The sequence below is a fragment of the Urocitellus parryii genome, chromosome 3 (assembly GCF_045843805.1).
Source record: "Urocitellus parryii isolate mUroPar1 chromosome 3, mUroPar1.hap1, whole genome shotgun sequence".
NCBI classification, from domain to species: domain Eukaryota; kingdom Metazoa; phylum Chordata; class Mammalia; order Rodentia; family Sciuridae; genus Urocitellus; species Urocitellus parryii.
Genome location: NC_135533.1, coordinates 36,294,118 through 36,315,680, shown reverse-complemented (window position 1 = coordinate 36,315,680; position 21,563 = coordinate 36,294,118). Strand labels below are relative to the sequence as shown.

At 34.5% G+C, this 21,563-nt stretch overlaps 1 pseudogene; it reads right to left on the bottom strand.

Annotated features, from left to right (window-relative positions):
- Positions 1–1,381: 1,381 nt before the first annotated feature.
- Positions 1,382–14,370, bottom strand: LOC113188774 (eukaryotic translation initiation factor 1 pseudogene; annotated as a pseudogene).
- Between the last annotated feature and the right edge of the window lie 7,193 nt (positions 14,371–21,563).

The following is a 21,563-nucleotide window of genomic DNA, read 5'->3' as shown; positions in this document are numbered from 1 at the left end:
TTCAGATCCTGTGTCCTTGGCAATTTCTTCTTGATGGTGGCCTATAATCTTACTCTGGATCATGGAAGTTAGTACTAAAATCTGGATTATTCTTACTTGTTCTGTTTAGTACAATTGTACTTTGTTTTACCTTCCAGAAAGCAAGTGGGAACTCCCCTTCTTTTTTTTTGCTTTGTTCATGTACATTTTGAATCTTAACAGATTTATCACCTTTATATATTGACCAAACTCAATAATTTACAGTTAGGCAAGGTTATGTGTAAAAATATGTGTAGCTATTTTAAAAAGTTCTTTTAGAGAGCAAGAGGCAATTAGGAGTGTGATCTGCAAGAGAATATTCAGTTTAAATAAAAGGAAAAAGCAAGAAAGTGAAGGAGGAATTGCAGCTTGCCCAATTGCATATAGATTCAGTAAATGTGAAAAGCTAGTTTAAACACTTAATAATATTGATCTTCCCCAAGGGTTTCTTTGTAGCTGACTTAATTAGTGTTTATTAACCACTCTCCACCAAATACTTGCCTAATACCTTAAAAGTCTACTTCAGCAGCTATAATCTCTGTCAGTGCTGGAGAATGCCTCTGTATCATGCCTGCTACAGTGGAATAGCTTAATTTACATCTACTTACCTAATGTTCAAACAATGAGATAAAAGTGAAAGACATATCAATCAATTGGTTGTTTTGTTTTTAGAAAATTAAACAAATTAGCTAATGGTATTTTTTTTTTATTCAGTTGAATACAAAAGTAGCAGGCTTGTAAGATTCAGCCTGCAGTACATTTTTGAGGAGAGAACACAAAGTGTTTTAACCAGTTTGTGAGGGATTTTAAACACTTTAGTATGAACTGGAAAAAAAAATGAGTCTGGAAGATCACTCATGATAGAAGATGACTGATTGCCTTCAGATAAAATGATGGCAGACATTCACTGGTAACATTTTTATAAAGAGGTAATTTTAATTTTAAAATGAATTTGTATTTCTTAGATTTGCACATATTCATAGAGGACAAAAGGAGGCAAGGAAAGAAGGAAGAAAGAGAATAAAGAGAAAGAGGTAGGAGAGAGAAAGAAGCAAAGAAAGAAGGAATTTCCCAGTAATCCGTATGACGTTCACTTACAGTATTACAGCTTCTGTTGCATAATTGGAGTTTAAGATAGGGCTGGTGGCATCTGGACTCTCCACCAAATAGATGCCAGCTTTCAAACGTTTTGCAAAGCAGGACAAAATTAAGTGAGAATTGTTAGTAAAGGAAAAAGTGAGCAAACTACTATTTACTAGTGGCAAGAAGAGGAACAAACTACTATTAATTTTTTGGCTCTTTTTGGTTTACTGCCTAAGGAATTACACTAGTTCAAGTTAAAAGCAGACCTCAAATGGTTATATTATACAAGCTGTGAGATTTTTGAAACTGTGACAAGGAATAGAAGGGCAATTCTATTCATTGCAAGGAAATCCTCACTGAAGCTTGAGTGAGACACAAGCACTTGAAACCCATGAACCATCAGCTTATGGGCCTTAGCCAGACCAGTCTCTACCAGTAACTGGCATATGTTCCTACACTGGTCACCCTATAGCTGAATTACTTCTCCATATTTTGAATGCCCATTTGCAGTACTATTGCAGGTAAATTTCTTCTTAAATACCTTTACTAGTTTCTTTTTACTGTAACCATAAGCTATCCCCGGGACAGTAGTCAGGGTATTCCTGCCGTTTCTCTGTAGAATTCTCATTTGGGTATAATCCCAGTGCCATTAGGAAGCAGGCTGTCACCAGTACTTACATCAGCAAAGGAGTCAAAAGAGTACAGGTTCTAGATAGGGACGTGGGACCATTCCTTTTCCTAGGTGAAAATATCCTGCAGAAGGCTCTGTGGGAAAAGAGTGCAGAGCAGATGGGGAGCTGGATAGAGGGAAGGAAGAGGATTCCAGGGGAAGCTGCTGAGTCCTTGACAGGATGGCAGCTCAGTGACTGGGGCCTGTTTATTAATTTATGTAGGTCAGGCAAGGAAATGGCCATTTTTTTTACAGGTTATTTCATCCATCTTAGTACATTCCTCTACCCTGATGCACAATTAGATACTAAAATCCTTCTAAAAGTAAAAATAAACACTGGGCTAAGTAAGCTCTCAAGTTCTTACATTTAAATGGTAAAAAATATCAAGGTCATACATTTAAAGGGTAAAGAAACTGAAGGTGGATCCATCTCACTTCAAAACCTGTACTCCTCATACTATGTCTTACCTCTAAAAAATAGGGAATTCTTGATTCAACTTTCTAAAGATTTTTTTTTATTGGTCTTATTAATCTGTACCTTATCCAGTAGGAATATCGGTTTTCAAGAGGCAACTTCACCTTCCCCTGCCTGTTTTGATCCCAGAGCAGGAGCTAGAATGTGTAGTGACCAAATCAGTGATTAGGCTGATTGGATCTTCAAAATAATTGAAACAATTGCTTTGTGTATAAGGGTAATAATAGAAGATAATTGAATTGATGACTTAATTATTTTCTTAAGAGTTTTATTTTTAGGCTGCTGTGTATATATTTTTAGAGTTCTGCTAACTCAAATGGCAATGTACTAAGTCACCTAAGTTCACCTCACTATGTATTCATTTGTTTATTCCCCTTTTACTTCATTCTGCAACCTGCATTGCAGGCCTCTGGTAATCAATGTTAGCTAAACCAGATGCAGTCTTTTGGTGGGAGCATGTTACAGCTACTAAAAGACACAGTCACATCTGTGATCTTAACCATACCTCAGTAAGTACCAGTAGAGTAATGCAAAAAATAACTTGTAGACTTTTACAACTTAAGGAAGTGTTAGATAATAGTCCATGAGAAGGTAATCCTTGGTTTTGATCCTAAAGAACTATTTCAATAGAAGAATTTAGAGAGGATGGTAGCTGTTTCAGGAAAAACAACATATTCCAAGGCAGCCAGGAGAAAAATTGTATACTTTATTTGGTGCTCACAGTTTCAGAGGTCTCAGCCACCTCCACTGCTCTGGGCCCCAAATGAGGCAAAACATCATGGTGGAAGGAAATTGAGGAGGAAAGCAGCTCAGGATATGACCACCAGGAAGCAGAGCTACATAACATTTTTAATGAATGACTAGCACCTTGATAGGTCTGGATGTGGGCTATAGGAAAGGCAAGGTAAAGAATATAGAGAACTAAATGGATAATAAGCAGCCCTAAAGAGTTTGTATAATTTATAAAAATTAAAATAAACATTACAGTCACATATAAGTAGCTACTTCTCTCTATTAGTTAAAAGGCAATTGTCTTCCTTAAATGAGCTGAAATAAGCCCCATTTTTCAGTTTTAAGCAGTTCTGTGTGACCAAGAATATGATTTGGTGACAATTATTTCTGCTTAGACCATTGAAGTTATATGAAAGCATCCCAGAATGGATCAATAGAGTTTCAAATTGAGAAAGTAACTTGATTCAGCAATATTTAGAAGATTTCCCTCTGGGTTATCATTTTTTTAATAAGTGTTCAGGAATCTAGGTCTTTGAGGCTTCAGAAAAAAAAAAATCTTTTAAAGTGGGTATTAGTCTATTACCAGGAAAATTTAAAACTGAATGTGTTTAATATTGCATGATTAAATATTATTAAATAAAGATTCTTTATCAAAATTTGTTCAAAACTAAGGCAAGCATGAGAGATGCAACTGTTTGAGGAAATTAATATGCAGAGACTTAAAAATTAATGTAGCATATTGCTTGCTTATCTCTTTTCAGAAAAACATTCCAATATCTGTGCTTTGCTCTTTATGAATTCCAATTATGTGTGTGTGTGTGTGTGTGTGTGTGTATGCCAAATTTTTAATGCTTAATTTGCAAGTGCATACACAGATAGTGGCTACCAGGAAATTGTGTATTAGATATAAAATGTCCTAAGAGAAACTTGAATACTACTACCAAATTTTGAAAATTCTCAACCTTATAAACCCTGTGACTAGCTAGCTCAGTTGCGTAGTCTGTAAGCCTAGATGTCACTTTTATGAGGTTAAATTATCAGTTACCTAAGCTCTGTTAATGAACTGAAAACAGTATATCAATCTATTTCAATACTTTTAGGGCTGAATTTTCCTGACCTGTCATAGGTTCAACCATGGACCTTGAAAAATTAAAACTCTCTGAGCCAGATGTTTATCATCTATGGGAGAAAGGGGACTGGATATCAAGAAGGCCATCCATTTTGGCTTTATTAATCAGTTTGCTCTCTCCCTGGTTATTTGATTCTCAAGAGATTAGTGGTTAGAGAGTATCACTCCTTGTATAATAAACTAGTAATTCCCATCTTTCCCCCAAATATATGTATTTCCCTAAAATGGATGAAAATAGGATTGTCCCTGGGAAAGTAAAAGGAGAAAAGAGTAGAGGAAGGGTCAGATTATGCTTCCTGGAATTCTTCAACATTCAGGATTATTTCTTTAGGGAAACATTCTTTGTCTAGGACTTTTCTCATGAAAGCTCTTAACACTACTAGCATGAACCAAATTGTGGAGGAATGCCAAGAAGAATATGAATATCAATACATGATGTGATACACTCTTTACCAGCACTGCTCTTTCACCCAGTGTATGTGGCAGAATAAAACTATGCAGCAGTAATATTATTTGGGGAAATATTAGTAATGTTTTCCTATATTAATTAAGTAGACTTTAGTTTGCTCAAGTTTCTGTAAAACATATTTTTCCAGTGGATTTTTACAATGATTTAAATTACTTTTCCTCATGCGTTTCTCTTTTAAGTAGGTTTAATTAGATTTAGATTTGTAACTCCAGAGACATATAGTGTGGTCAATTTGACAGTGACCAAACTATGTTCAGTTTTTGTCTGTATCCAAGTATAGGCAATTTTCAAAAGAATTATGTTTTGAGATCCTCATGGGGGTGTCTAAAACTCTAATAAGATTATAAACTATCCCTTTATTTTATCAAAATGAACTTTAAATTAATCCTAATGCATTGCAATAATATCTGCTCCATGCTTCATGTTTTAGTCAAACTATTAATTGTTCTTTCTTAAATTAAAATTTGTCTTTAATAGTTCCTTAGCTCAGAATGCTAAACCAAAATAGCATAGACCAATGAATATTAAAGAAAATTTATTCAATGATGTCCATTAAAGCGTGGCAACACAGACTTTATTCAGGACCATGGCAATGGGTACAGAGACCACTACAGTGAGGATTTGCAGTAGAGGAACAATTAACTCTGAATATGGCTTGGGCAAGTGGGAATTCATAGTAAGGAGCAATGTGGGGGTCTGTGAGCAGAAAATTGCTGAGAGGGAACATCAGGGGAAAAGGGTCTTTAGGCTTAGCAGACTGAACCAGATGGTTGCTGAAAAAAAGGCTAGGAAGATTCAATTTCACTCTGGGAATAGTGGAGAATGAGGAGCCCGATCAGATATTGAGGATAATCAGATATTGATTATTCTAAATGAACTCAATAAGATTCTTTTGATAAAGCTGGCTTTGCAAGCAAATAAAAAATTTCAGAAGACTGACTACTTCAGCCAATAAACGAATATTTATCACTGCTTAAGAAGTTGACATTTGTTTTCCATAGTTCTCGGCTGGGAATTCTAAGGTAGAGGAACCTGCACATTTAGTCTTCCTAGTGTCCCAACAGCCACCTTCTTGGGTGCTCACATGGCCCTTGCTCAGTGTGACCCCACTGAGAGAGAACTCCAGTGTCTTTTCCTGTAAACACACTAATGCCATCAAGGGGCTGCACCCTGGTGACCTCATCTAAATCTAATCTCCTCCTGAAGACCCTACCTTCAAATACTATCATATTGGGCTGAGGATTCAACATGAATTGGAGGAGTTACACAAACACTCACTCCATAACAGGATAGAATCAACACTGCTAGTATTTTTTTTAAAAAGAGATTTATACGTAATTGGATAAAGCATGTTATGTTTCTAGATACTCATTTCCTATTAATCCAATAGCCTTTTCTTGCCTCTGTGAAGGAGAGCATTAATTGAATTTATACAGATTATTTGGTCTCTGTTCAAATATTTGTTTAAATTGCTTCTTTAATATTGATTTGAATTTTCTATTTGTGTCAGTTCACTATTAGAATAAGTAGGTAAGGCCAGGCAGAGTCTTTTACAAGTCTAGAACCCACAGATTAATATAACCTATGAGAAAACAAAATTGCTACATAATTAGAGATAGGTAAGGGGGGCGGAATGTAAAGACTGGACAGGTTAGGAGGGACCTTTACTGAGGAGAGATGGGGCTTCCTAGTAAACTCTATGTGTTTCTATTAGACTAGAAATACATTGTATTTGGAACAAGTGCTTTGTGAAATTTTTTATTACCTTTTTCACACAAAAAATATAGGTAAGTAAGGTTACATTGGTATTAACTGTATAGAATTTTCATAATTAACGTATGAAAATGTATTTTAGACAACTTTAAAAATCTCTACAAATGTGTCAACTGTTTTCCTGAAAAAAAAAGAAAACAGATCATGATTTATAAATGTATTACAGAGTAAAATTATTGGTTTAGAGTCTTAATTTTTTTAAATTAAGTTAGATAGATGTGGATTTGTTTTCTGAAGTAAAGCAGTTTTATCTTGGCAATTATGAAATATGTAGATTTATCGGTGGAATGCATCAATTAAGAACTCTACGTATTTAAAAAATTGCATAAATCTTATGGAAGAGAAAAGAAATATAAATATAATAGATTTTGTTAAAGATTTAATGTGCAATAGTGTTAAATATAACATCTTATTTAGCCTGGTGAGAAAAAACAATGTGCACATTCCTATCTCTCTCGAGTCTTGCCCTGGAATGAAAGCCTAAATGTTATAATTGGACACAGAGCTGATGTTCTTCTCTAATAGATCCGGCCTCCAGAAGGCTCACAATGTCTAACACACATTCCTTTTTTTTATGCCTTGTGATTTTTTGGTTGCTATTTTGGGAATGGATCTTGTATAATGTTGGGTCACTTTAATGGCTGTTTTTAATATGGTAAAATGGAGTGGAACACTGAATTCTGCCCATTGAGCTTATTTTATTATCACAAAAGGGAACAGATTTTGTTTGTCTCCCCCAAAACCCTTTAGTAAATTATTTTTGTAGTTTGATTTTTTGTTTTAATAATACAAAACACTAGTCTGAGTCTGTTTGGGTTGCTCTAAAATATTACCATAGACTGGGTAGCTTATAGACAATAGAAATTTATTTCCTACAGTTTTGGGGCCTAGAAGTCTGTGATCAAGAGGCCAGAATGATCACATCCTTATGAGGTATCTCCTGGTTCAGAGACTAGTCTTCTTGCTGTGCTCTCACATGCAGGAGTGAAGGTTCTTTCCTGAGACTCTTTTATAAAGCACCTATTCTGTTCATGAAGACTCTGCACTCATGACCTATCATTTTCCAAATACCACATCTCTCAACACCATCAATCTGTGTGGGGATCAGGATTTCAACTCAAAAACTCTGGAGGACACAAAATTGAGAACTTAGCAACACTTTCAACCATTTCTGGATTTATATGCTTTATGGTCTTATACCTTCTCATTCGATGTCTCTTCTCAAAATGTGCCATTGAGAAATAAATTTTGTATTCCAAATAAGATCAGAGCAAAATCTAGAGGCCTACATTTATCTTTAATCTGTAGCCAACTAAAATTACTACATGTTACACATAAACTAGTGCTAAACTACTTCTAAAAGGAAGGGTATTTACAAAACTAGTGTTTTACCTGCACCTGAAATTAACTTTATTTTCATTAAAACTCTATTTCCATATTTTAGCCTTCTTTATAGATGTTATAGAATGTTAGACTTAATTCATATGCATTAACTATAAGCAAAAGTAACTACCATGGTTTCAGCACCATCATGAAAACATAAATAACCAGGGCGGAAGCAGACTTCAAACAGGTCAGCAAGCTTCCCCTTATTCTGCAGTGCAGTCAATCAATCAGGCACTGGTAGGGAAGGGGGGAGAGCTCATTTTCTGAGTAGAAACATGTTACAGAGGGGCTCTGAGTTTTATAGTTTACAAAGAGAGTGAATTAATCATTGGAGACTGAGGCAGAATCTGTAGGTCTGGGCAGTCAGGGAAAAAGTTGCACAAAGCCTGGAACTCATTGTCATTAGAAAAAGCACAGAACTGGTATTCACTGGTTATCTTCTTCCTCTGGGACGCATTATTACCCAGAGCTTCACTATTTGTTTCTCTCCTTCCAGGACTTATTGGCAATAGGAATGGGTAAAAGTCCAGGGCCCAGTATTTTAGTATTTGCCTCCTCCCTTCAGGATCCGTTGTGGTTGTTTAGGGATGAATTTTTGTGGAGATACTGGGGATGAACCCAGGAAGGGATGAAAAGTTTTCTCCTTTTGCCTTGGGGCCCAATGTTACTGGGAAGGATTTACTGGGAGAGAATTAATGATTGCCTTCTTCCTCCATCTTCCTCTGGGTCATACAGTTTTGGTTGGAGGTTGTCATTTCACTGTCCTGGGACTTGTCATTTTTCCATATATTAAATTAACTATTCCTCCCAATATTATCTCTTAAAACACTTTGTGTGTGTGTGTGTGAGTGTGTGTTTGTGTGTGTGTGTGTGTAAGTGAGTGTGTTTGTGTGTGTATGTGTGTAAGTGAGTGTGTTTGTGTGTGTGGGTGTGTGGGTGTGTGTGTGTTTGTATCATCCCATAGCATTTTTCATGTCTTTGATCAGTGTCTCTAGAAACATGTCTTCACATGGAGATCAACCTATTAATTGTCACTTTGGGGATTTAGGTATTAAATCAGCTAGCTCTTTTATCTTGTCCTAATAGATATGCCTTAAAACTGACAAATGTTTTATTAAACTCAAGATGATGAGTTTAATAGATCATAATAGAGGAAATGAAGATTTTTAGATGACCTTCTTAAGAAGTTCATACTAGCACTAAATAGACATTCTCTCTTTTTTTAAAAAAATAAAATTTCTCTAAAAACTAGCATCTGTATCACTCATAACACTGTCTTAAGAATCTGATCCAAACATACAACTAGAATGACTATACCCAACAGTAAGTTGAGTAAAACCCAGAGGAGCAATTTAGAAATCATATAATTGAGCTATTTCCTACTTTGCAGGAGGTTTCAGTGAAACTGCCATCAGGTACTGTATAAGTCAGCATTCCAGCCAGAAATGATGGATTCAGGTCTTCCCCATTGGAATTCTTTCCTTGGTTTATTCAACTAATTATTTATGTTGCTTTATTGAATCTGTTAAAAGAAGAGATGAAAAAAAAAAACTTATACTTACCATTCCACAACTTAAGTGACAAAGTCAGGGATCAATTAAAGCTGAATCTGAATCCAAAATCATACTGTTTTACTTATAAGCTCTCTGAATTTCTGCCTTTTCATTTATGAAACAAGGACAATACAATAAGTGCTATCTAAAATTCCTTCAATCTCTAACATTCAATTCAATTCCATTCTAAATATTAATGGTGATATGAACCTTATGTATTGTAGAGAGAACTACTTGTAAATTTGCCCTATTTTGAAGCAATTCTGTTCTTCCTTTGTACATGACCAAATGTCAAGAATAAGTAGTTCTATCTCTGTCTTTTTCTTTATTTATTTTATGTATATATCAGACATTCTAAACACAAAGTGGAGACTGCAAAAAACTCCACTCTGGGATACACTTTCCAAACAATTTAGCCACTTTGAAATGTAAATTTGATAAGCAAAAGCAGGACTGACACAGCTACTATACTTCTTGCAGAGCCTTAAGCAGGTGCAAATGAGTTCACTTTGTGATAAGAACCTGCATCTGTTGGAGAGCAGCTTTTGGAAGTAGCCTGTTAGCGAATTCTAAGATATCTAAAATGAGAAGAACATATTAAATTGCAAAGAGAGATTTGAAGTGATATCTATGTATTGATGCACATCTGTAATCATGGGTTAAAGTTTGTATAGCCTAAGGCATCCCTGCTATTTTCGTTTACTGATATCACCTCTTCAGTTTTACCATGCCAATCAACACCTGCACTGTCAGAATTCTCTTGTATGGAGATCTTATATATCTGTCTGGTCACATCCTTCTCTTGTGCAGGAAAACTCCCTATATGATCTAATACTAGATTCTAGGAATTTCTGTAGATAAATAATCATTGAATGATTATATATTGATCTTTTTCTTAATAGTAGGTTTTGAATTGTTTAAAATTTAGTAAATTTTAAACCATTGGTTTTAAACAAAATATTATAATTTAATTTAATTTATTCTCTATAATGAAAAAGCCTTCAATTATATGATAATCATTTAACATCATTCTTTGATGACTTTTATTTAATTTTCCTTTAGAGAGGGAAGTTTCATTTATAATTCTGCAGATTTTATTAGAGTAAGAACCAATATGTAATATTTTAAGCCAAGGTCTGAGTTAGAATTCCTACAAAGAACATTGCTATTTTATAGTGATCCAGCAATAAAACAAAATAAAATAAACAAAAATAGAAATAAACCCTTCAGTTTCCTTAAAGGAACATATTAAGTGAGTAAGAAATTCTCATATGCTATATTTTATTAATTTTCCAATATAAAGGACACTAGGAATATTCAGAGATGAAAGGTTTAAAGAAAGTACATAAATAATTTTTACTGATTGTTTCTTAAATAAAATAGTGAGAAAATTGCTATGTTCATACTACTGCAGAAATTATAGGTGTTGGCCCTAAATATTTATTAAGACTATCAAGATTAGTTTAATATTAAAAAATACTTGGCAATGTGCACAGAAGAAGTACTAATTATCCACAAAAGATTGACCCTTAACAATTTACAGTGCTGAAAATGTAGAAGCCACCTGAATACCCGCCTAGTGTAGGTACTATTATTTCCCCATTTTCATAGAAAAGAAACTGAGATTTAATTGAATAATTTTGGCAAAGTTTATAAAAAATATAAGATTGTCACATTGTTTATTAAGGATAAGCTGAATTGACTCAAATCATTGCTCTAACTGCTACAAGTATACTGATAATCTGTGTAGGTTTAGGCAGATGGTAAACAATATGTATTGCATAAGAATATTAATATACCTTGGTGAATCTAGGAATGACTTCAAGGTTTATAATACAATACTATAACTTTATTCAGGAATCATAAGTATAGTCATAAATGATGCTCTTTTTTCTAGTCTGCAATCTAATTTTCATATGTTATGTATTAGAAATACCTTCATTTATGTCTTGAACTTATTAACAGAAACAGTAGATGATGAAATATGAATTTCTAGGTGCCTGATTATGTGCAAATGTTTACCTATTTGAACATAATCTAAAGGTGTAACAAGTTATACACATATTGAAATGACTTGTACTTTGGTAGACTTATCCCCACAAGAAAACATGGAGCATATCAGAGAACTATGTTCTGATTAAACTTAACACTTTTTTTCACACTTTTTAAACAAAAATGAAAGAATTACCAATACAGAGAGGGTGAATTTGTTAAAAAATATATTAAACCAGCATAATTATAAAAAAAAAAAATTTAAATAACTTCTTCTATACCTTTCTCTACCCTCTACTCACCAATTTTTCAAAAAGTAAACACAAAAAGATTGGGAAATGTTGCATACATAATTTATATTTTAGTGATTAAATATTTTGGCTTTTTAAATTTCAAGGTTTATATCTATCTTGTAGCATAGCCTTAACTTATTCCTTTCTTATCTTATCCTTGCTTACCATTTACATTGAGATAATAGCTTACATATTTGAGAATTAAAATTCAGCCTTTCCTTGTATAAGTCTTATACTACTTCATTTCTTGATGAATTTTTACTGGTTATTTTTGTTTTGCATTTCCCAAGTCTGAGTCAAAATAATATGAAGGTTTTTAAATAATATGACAATTCTAGGAAATAGCTACTTGTATTCTTTTATGATTCTCTTGAGAAAAAAAAAAAAGCAAACCTATGGATAGGGTAAGAACATCTGTTCTAGGAACCAGCTTGCCTGATTTGGGAATTTAGTACTCATGCTTTGAGATGAGCTTCATTTCTGGTACTGATTCTTTCAATCACAGTGAAAGGCCTCAAGCTTATATCATCTATTTAGACACTGGGGCAGATTCTGGTGTTTCATGGGAAGATGCAGGGACTGGCGTCACAGCTCTACCTCTGTGGCACTCACCTCCAGCCTTGTCATCAATGTGTGATCTTATGGGGTATGGAAGCAAACAATGCTGAAGACCTTCATAGACTCAGTGTCCACAGCAGTTGTGTAATTTCTCTCGGTGTTTTGCAGGGATGATGCCTGGGAGCAGACTGTCAGATCACCCTTAGCCACACTGACTTGGGTATGGCAAGATAGTCTGGGTGTTACTTACCCCCTAAATCATTGGCTGGGAGCTTTTCACCCCTTTTCTTTGTTGTGAAGTATCCACCAAGGTTTTCTCAGGATTAATTCATGGATAAACATAGGAGCAATTCTTCTTAACTGAGCTGTGGTTGTAGTTCAGGGCAGAACACCCACCCTATATGTGTAAATTCCCAGACTCAACCCCCAGGACCATGAAGAAAAACATACAGAAATACAATAAAAACATTAGCAGCAACAATCACTACTACAAAGAAGATGGGCAAAAGCAATACAGAACAAAATAAAAATCTCAAAACCATAATGAAAATAAAATTTAGAAACAAGGGAAAAGATAAGAAATAATCAAAATTGAGAAGAGGAGGAAAGAGGAATAAAACATGAAAGTAGGTGCAAAGTAAAGCAAAGGAAAAAAGGAGAATAAAGAGAAAAGAGGAGTGTAATAAATAAAAATCAGCAACAACAAACTACTAATAGAAAACAAAAATTTCCTCCCTGCAGAGGTACTTGAAGGAAGGGGTGAGAGTGAAGCTTACAACCTACGTTGATCAAAGATTTTCTCCAAATCTTGGTCTGCACCCCTTGGACAGAGCCATGTCTGGATGTTACTCAACCACTATCCTTACCTATTCTTTCCTTGGTGGTGGTGCTTACCTGATAATTAAAGAGAGTGATTTGCAGCTCAAGCTAGTTGGAACCTTACAGTTGCTTTGCTTGATGGATCAATTGGGGTTCCTCAAGTAAATATTTCCTCCAGAACTTTCCAGGATGAGCACTAAGGGCAGAGCTAACACAGGCTCTGCAGCTTGTCAGCCAGCTAGCAAGTAATGCAGAACTCCCCAACGATTCTCTCTGGAGCTTTTGGGGCTATGTACACTGGGGCCAGGGAAAATGCCAGCCCTGTAGCATATAACAGAGCTAGCACGCTAGCTTTGCCTTGAACACTTTCTCTCCTGAGCCTTTTTCTGTGCACTTCAAAGGTGGAACTAACAGAGGCTTGCAGATTGTCAGAGAGCAGAATACAGAACTCTTTAAAGATTCCCCTGGAGCATTTTAGACCATGCACTCAGAACATTGGGGCTCTTGCCATCATTGTGGCTTATTCCCAGATGCCCCCAGGTGTGGTAAGAGGCTATGGAACGACAAATGAACACTTGGGGAGGTAGGAAGAAGGACCCACGGAATCCTCCATCAATGATTCTGTTGTTCCCAGACTTGGCTCCCAGTGAAATTACACATGACTTTTCACTCCTCTGGGCTGGGTTCCTGAAGCCACTTCCACTCCCTATTATATTGCAGTCTAGATTTCCAACACAGAATTCTCCCAGAGTCTATATCAGAGTCTCTCCCCAAGGCAAACCAACATTCAAGGGGGTTACCCACTGAGCCAATTCAGTGGTTCCAGAGACAGGAAAAAGCAAGGGCCTTTGACTCCCAAAATTATAAGCTCTGACAACAGCGTAAGGTCAGGCAGTGATGACCAAAAGGAGATAGATCAGAAAGGCTGCTGAAGAAGGATTTATTGAGATTTCGCTCTGGGCCAGACCCTCCAGACTATCAGGGCTGTTCAGGAAGAAGAGCATGGGGCTCAACCAGACTAGAACTTTTATTGGGCTTAGGGCAGGAAGGGAGGGCTTGAGACAGGAAAAGAGAGGTTTTTAGAGTCCCTTGCCCTACTGGGGTTGGTCAGGGGAGCTTGCTGAGATTCAGGATTGGTTAGGAGACCCCACTGATTGACAGGTGGTTCTGTCCGGGCCTGATTGGTAGTTCTTTTATGCACATGGGTTGCTTGGTGCTTTGTTCCTCAGCCCATCTCAAAGTGACCTAACAAACAGGACCCTTCTCATAAGGTTTCCTGGTTACTCCAGCAGAATACACTGGAAAGTGCAGAGAACTTCCCCAGAGTCTGATCCCTAAGGTCTCTTATCTGTTCACACTTTGTCTGCAGGGTGTCAAATCCTGTAAAGGTGGAGCTCACTGGGATGGGGCTTTCCCTCATACTGACACAGCCCCCGACTCTGGCCCCAGGGTATCCTGTCTCCCCATGCTATGCTGCTATGCAGTCCCAGCTGGGGTATTCTTCTTTTGTCTTCTGTCCTGTTTTGCCACTATCCCAGATATTTGGGTTTAGGTTCTTCTATCTCTGCACTATTGGATCCCAGCAGTCTCCCATGGTCACTTACTCAACAAGCAGCTACATTCCTTATGTTTTTGATTGTATCTCATGGAGAAGCTGAGTGCTTTTAATCTACTACCTTGGATCTCCCAAGAGTTTTTAAATAAAAAGCAATTACAACAATAAAACTCTAATGTCATATTACCATGCATTTCCTTATAGCCTTTCTACTCCTTTGATTTCTTTTTTCCTGCCTATTCTCACCTTTTCCCATAAATAGAGGATTCCCCTGGTTATTTACCTCTTTACCTCTTAAATACATCCACAGGAACATTCTATCTAACAGGAACAAAAAAAAAGTTTTTTTTTCTCCATTAATATACATTAAAGTGGAGTGAAGGACTCCCTCCCACCAATTCGACTGCCAGTGTTCATTGTCTAATAGAATATTGAATTATTCTCTTCAAGGCTCCCTGTTTAAAAATCAATGTTCTGCTAGACCGAGTGGACTGACAGTAGTGTAATGCTTGCTGGACCAACAACCAGATGCCCCTGTTATTGGAATCCAAGGCCGATGATGAGAGGGAAATAAAGAAGCAAAAAACTTAATAATATATGTTTCATTTAGAGTCAGGAGGACTTTTTATATTTTTCTGGGAAAGGAAAACTATAGCGCACGCTCAAGAGGATATTAATTCAAATAAAAAGGATTAAAACTATCTCTTAATTACTTTTAAGGCTGGATGAACTTGGCCATATTTGGAGTTTATTGAGTATCTCAAATGTTTTCTCAAATGTCTAAAGCTTTTTTAAAATTTTTTATTTTTAAAGCTCTCTCAGCTTCCTTTGTTCTACTGATATTGCATAATTCATGATAAATCCAAGGGAAAATATTTTAATTTGATTTGCAACTAAGAAAACATTTGGCTTTATGATTTTTTCTACTAATGTTTGAGGTTTCATTTGAAACCAAGGTTTAAGTCTTCTAGAAGTATTATGTGTAATAAAATGTAATTTATTTTCAGGAAATAAATATATATTTTGCTATGTGAATGTTATATTTATTTTCAACAATGGGAAAAAAAAGATTCTTAAAGAGTATACATTATGCATGCCTCACTTGTACTATTTGAGACATAATTTATTGATATGAATGAGTGCAAGGCTGCCTTTCCAAATATTTCCAATTGTTTAAACATTCATGCAATGTTTTAAATAAAAGTTTGTTTAAATTAATTTGTCTTTCATACCAGTATTTTGGAATACATTATTTTTAAAATATTTTCTTAGTTTTTAAAGTATATACACAAATAATATTTTTAAAAGTATGTACATGTTGGACCTAAATTTTATGTATGTTGAATTTAACAGCAAGTTCAAGTAAAATTATAACCATAAATAAATTACTTTCTATCTTTTAATTTATATATACTCCCATACATAATTTTCCAAACGCCATAAAGAAGAGTGGCTTTAAGTATGGCTGAAAAGACAGCTTATTATGCTATACTCAGGCCTTTTGCAAAAACTATTTATCTACAATCAACCCATTTTAATCATTTTTTTCTTCTTTTTCTTTTGGGACTTATTTGTAAAATATATTCAATGATCAAAGTAGTCTCATTCTGTTGAAAACACTTTTGTTTAAACAGAGTCATCCCACCCATGAATATAGCAATCCAGAGAGTCTTCCTGTTGCTGGGGCTTTCCAACTCCAGGCATTATTTTGCAAATTTCAACAGAAGATATTTGTCACAGGCCATCAAAACAGCATTAAGTACTCATTTTCAGTTGTATAACGGAAATATCATTTTTACTAATTTTCCCACTAATGTACCCTGAAGTATTTTATCTAGTCCAATATTTTTTCAGAAGAGAGATATTATGCTTCATCTAAAAATACAGTCTCATCCTTGGGGACATCAAAAGTCTAAAATCAATTTAACTGTGGTTGGTGAATATATTTCTGAGAGAAAAAGTTTTTTTTTTTTCATTTGTGATCATTATATATTCATCCCCACCAGGAGGCATCCCTGGCCTTGAAGTTAGGATAGTTTCATCTGAGCACTAAACCAAATTTTCTTAGATTTGTTCTGCCACCTGAACGTAGAAACCTTTGGATCTGCTGTGAATGGTCTATGGCATAAGATTCCAAAATCCATTTTTAAACTCTTACAATCTCACTAGAGAGAATATGTATTTAAGTACCACTGAGTTTCTTTAACACATTTGAAGCCAAGATGTATTAAGGTTTGAGGAAGTTAAAGGAAGTTGACAGAGTGCTTTTGACTTCTTTTTTTTTTTTTTAAAGTATGTTTCATTAGATTCAGGGAACATAACCTTATTATTTTATTCAAGCAGGGTCTTTTCACCTTATTCCATAAAATTTCTACATTTGCTTTTCAAGAAATTACATTTTTAAGACTCTGGTGCTTTGATAATGTCATTGTTTTGCTTTCTTGTTTTTAATTGCAGTATAGGAATGACATCGAAAGCAAACACAGAAACTTTGAAATGATTAATCATATGTTCATAACTGCCAAAGATATAGGAGTCGAGGAGAAATAGTTGCAATGTCCCTGTTAATGTGTGCCATTACAAAGATAGCCATTAAAATGCTGATATCTGACCTATATTGTACTACTTTCTTCTTTTTATAAAAGCGGCTCTTTCCTCAAATCTTTGTGCTCTTTCCTCACATCTTTGAGTCTTAGATTCTTCTTATTTATGACAATTTCTTTGTACCTCCTCTATGCTATAATTTTGGGGTCTTTTCTGAGTTAGTTTTCACTTCCTAAATTTAAAACATCATGATATCTCTTGCTGCTTTTCCAGAACGGCATATTTTATTTGGCCACATACTTTTCCAGACAGATTCAAGGAAACTTGCAACTGCTGAAAACATTTACTACTCTTTGATTGCTATTTGCAGTTGGAGGCAACTGTCTCCTTGCATCCTGTTTCCACACAACTCAGTGAAAATTAAAATTGACAGAAACAATTTCTAAAAAGAAAGTGGAAAAAATGAACAAAGGAGTTGAAAACATATATCCTCTTCTCTTACATTAAGCCTCCTGTACATTTTTGTAAGTTAGTTTCTATTTTAATGATATTTCAAATGTATAAAGTGCACCCATTCAAATTATAAAAAGGAAATCATATAAAATCTTTTATTTTGAATGATAAGACAAAAGGCTCCTTGAGATAGTGTATTGTGTATAGGCTCTATGTGAGTCAATTGATTCTCAAAACTATAGTGACAAGTGGTAAAATTAATGGACACAAATTGAATTGAAAAAGAGTTTTAAGATCACAGTGCATTAAAACTTGCAAAATACCTTGTTTGCCATGGTTTTACCAATAGTATATGTCAAATAATGTGTAAACCATTATAACTGATAAGACAGCATTAATCTTTTCTTTTCATACTAATGGAAAAGAAATTTTGAGGGGTAAATTTCATTCTTAAGTTTTCATGTCGAGATAGTATTTCTTCCATTAAAAACATAGACTGTTGGGGGCCACGAATGAATTATGGGTTTGTTTGAGCCATCTCAAGGCAGGAGCATTGCTCTTCTGAGAACTCTTCTTAGAACTCTTGGTGAAATCGTGATTGGAGGTCTCCTGTTCTGTGGCTCAGAAGGCCCTAGTTCAAATGCAGCAGCTCAGAAGTAGAGGAGGTGGGTGTAACCTGCTAAGCCCCAACCAAGTTGTTTTTGCCATCTTCTTTTGGTATTCCTCAGGAAGTTCTTCATTTTCTGCATCCCATTGGTGTTCCTATCCATATAAATAAGAAATTTGGGCTCCATTTTGTGGCTAGATCCAGTTCCTACCATAACTGGTCCCCATCAAACCTGCTATTCAACTGTTTTCATGTCTTTTGTCTTATTTCTTAATATTTATTTTGATTTTTATTTTCTCAGCTGGCTCACAGTCTGTGCACAGAGAACTGTTTAGTGTTGTACAGGTCATAGCAATAGAGGTTGCAAGGTGGCACTGCTATGGGGTAGTCTACAACAAATTTTGCATCTGTTTGTCATGCACAGTATATTAAAATTAAGAAAATTTACCCATTTTTTTTCTGGATGTTCTGTATGACTTGAGAAATAAATGATGGAATACTGGATTCTCATTCTTCCAAGGCAATGTTGGCTGCAACCAAGTTGTTCTTGCCTTCTTTTCATAGAATATATGTATTTCATTAAATTTTCCATAACCCTCTCAACTCCTTACTATTTCACAGCTGACTGACTTCACTCATTCATATCAACTGCCTGGCCTTCCAAGCATTTCTTTTGCAATTCCTTGTCTAAAAGATCTGGGTTTATTGAAGTCCTTAATCTTGAAGTGTATTGGGTATGCCAGGACACCCTGTGGCCTATTTATGGGACTATTCCCAGATGGACTCAGGATGGTGTATTGAAGGTAATGATTTTGAACCCTGATTACTCCCAATAATCCATCCTATTATATCTGGTCTATAATATTTATTTTGCTAAAGCAAAATGAAATTACAGGATAATATAATCTACTTATGCACATAGTACTGTCCTCAGTACTCTGCAGAGGAATTAAGGAGTATAGAGTAAGTGCTGGGTCATAATTATAAAAGAAGATCTAATGAAGTGGTTAGTTGTACATCTGTAAAGAGTTGTACTGTAAATGTGTGAGCTGTTAATTTAGACTAAGGAAGGCGTGCAGCTTTGATGAATCTAATGGCAAAAAGGCACTTAGTGATGTGATTTTCTGACGTGTTTGATATAATAAAGAATCCTTAGCAAAGTTTGAAACAAAACAAAATACAGTTTTTCATTTATATAAATAGTAGAAAAATTTATATGACTGAATGTAATTAAAGCCACGAAGATACTAGTTTGAGTAGATGCGACAAAATATGATTAAGTCCTACTTGGGTTCACTGCAAAATTGCAGACCCTTGCTTATGAATATTTGTTATCTGGGGATAAGTCAGAAAATCAGATGATGTCTGAAAAAATACTTCTTCTCTGAAAGGTTTTCCTTCTCTTCAGAGGATACCAAACAACCATAAACATACCAAACTCTGCCCCAACTAAATAAATGACAATAGTGCCATTAGTTGTGCCAATGTAGACAAAATTACATGTCTCCAAAATGAATTCAAGAGGATATTATTGGATGAGGAAAAACCATTGTCTAATGTGAGGAATGTTCCAGAATTACTGGGCATAGATGACCTGGAATGTGAATGGTTGATCTTTTAAGTTTGAATTGACAGAGAAGAAGCATATGTAGTTTGCAAAAGTTTGCCAAAGAAGAACATTGATGGATTTGCAGAAACATTTATAATATCTGTTTATTTATAAATCTGAGAACAGATTTATAATATCTGTTCTCGAGTAATTTCTAACAATTTTTAAAGTCGTTTATCGGGACAGAGATAATTCTGTGAAGTCTTCAGAGAAATTTGAAAATAAATCTTGCAATTTTTGTATGTGGTATGTAATAAAAAGTAAAAAGAAAAAAATATAAGCAAAATACTTAATATTAGGAAAGACTATTAGTGTATATATATTTAATTCCATCTTTAGTAATAAACACATACAAAGTAATTTTAACTTTTCATCTGTTTAACAACTAATACAAATACTTTATTTGATCTAATTTATAAATATAAATGTAAAAATTATATAAAAATTTTATCTCAGGTTTAATTTGAGGATTACATGTAGATTGAAATTTAATTGCTTATATCAAAATAAAATATATACTGATTTTAAGATCTATTTTATTTTTTTACTATTTTAAAGTTGTTGATGGACCTTTATTTTATGTATTTGTATGTGGTGCCGAGAATTGAACCCAGTGCCTTATGCATGCCAGGCAAGCGCACTACCACTGAGCCACAACCCCAATCCCTTCAGATCTATTTTAGAATTCTAACATTTTGTTCTAAAATAAGATTTATATTTTTGTATTTTGCTGCCTTTTGTTTATAAGTGAGTAACAAGAAATATTTAGAAAATCACCAGCACTTCACAAATACTATATTCTGAATATGGATAGATTTAAGTCATATAAATTAAAAAAAAATATAATACTAACTCCCTTTTTTCTCTGCATTTATGAGGTATAATAGACTTTTTCATGTGCCGTTGAATTTTGAGTTTATAAATACCATTTATAACCTAGTTAAGATTATCTTGAGACAAATGTGCAAAATCTTAGCATTTCATGTTTCTCTTTATTTAACTTGTTTTGTAATATCAGTGTTTTTTATGTTACAAGCAATGGTCTTCTTGCAATGTACAGTAAATAATATATGACCAACAAGAACAAAGTTATCAGAGAAAATACCTCTAACAGATACATTTGTATAAGGAACTATCTGAATATCTTGTGCTCATCAATCTGCTCTTCAGAAATTCCAGCTATACCCCCTTGATATGCACTCCATGAATTATAAATTTGTCACTGATTCTGTTTCAAAGAAAAATAATCAGAATTTGTAATTTCAAATAATAGAAAAATCTTCCTGTTCTTTACTCACTGCCACAACTAACAACTCTAAGAAATTAAAAAACTTTCTCTAAATTTATCTTATAAATCCAGTTTGGGATAATTGTTTGTAATCAGGATCAGAAATACTTTAAATCATCAAAATACAGTTTGACATTTGTACTATGACTTTTATCTCATCCTTTATCATATTTTTAGGTGCATTGTAACAATCTAAAGCACAGGGTCAATGGAGAAATGGTCTTTGACTAGTCAAGAAAGAAAATAAAAAAGAAAAAAAAAACCTCAAGTCTTAGAAAAAAAACATGGGTTTTTAAATTTCTAGTTTCCGTTTTGCTCTTCTCTTTTGGTTGGTATCAACAGTGCCATCTGAATATATTTATCATCTGAGATCAGTGAGCAACAGTGCATTCATCTTTAAATAACAAAGACCTAATGTATATTTAATGTATTCATTTGGAATTTAGTATCACTCTACCTAAAATGCAGTTTTATACTCTTGAATACATTGGCATTTCCTAAAATGTTCACAATAATATTTTGATGCTCTTCAAGAAATTTTCAACTCTATGAAAAGG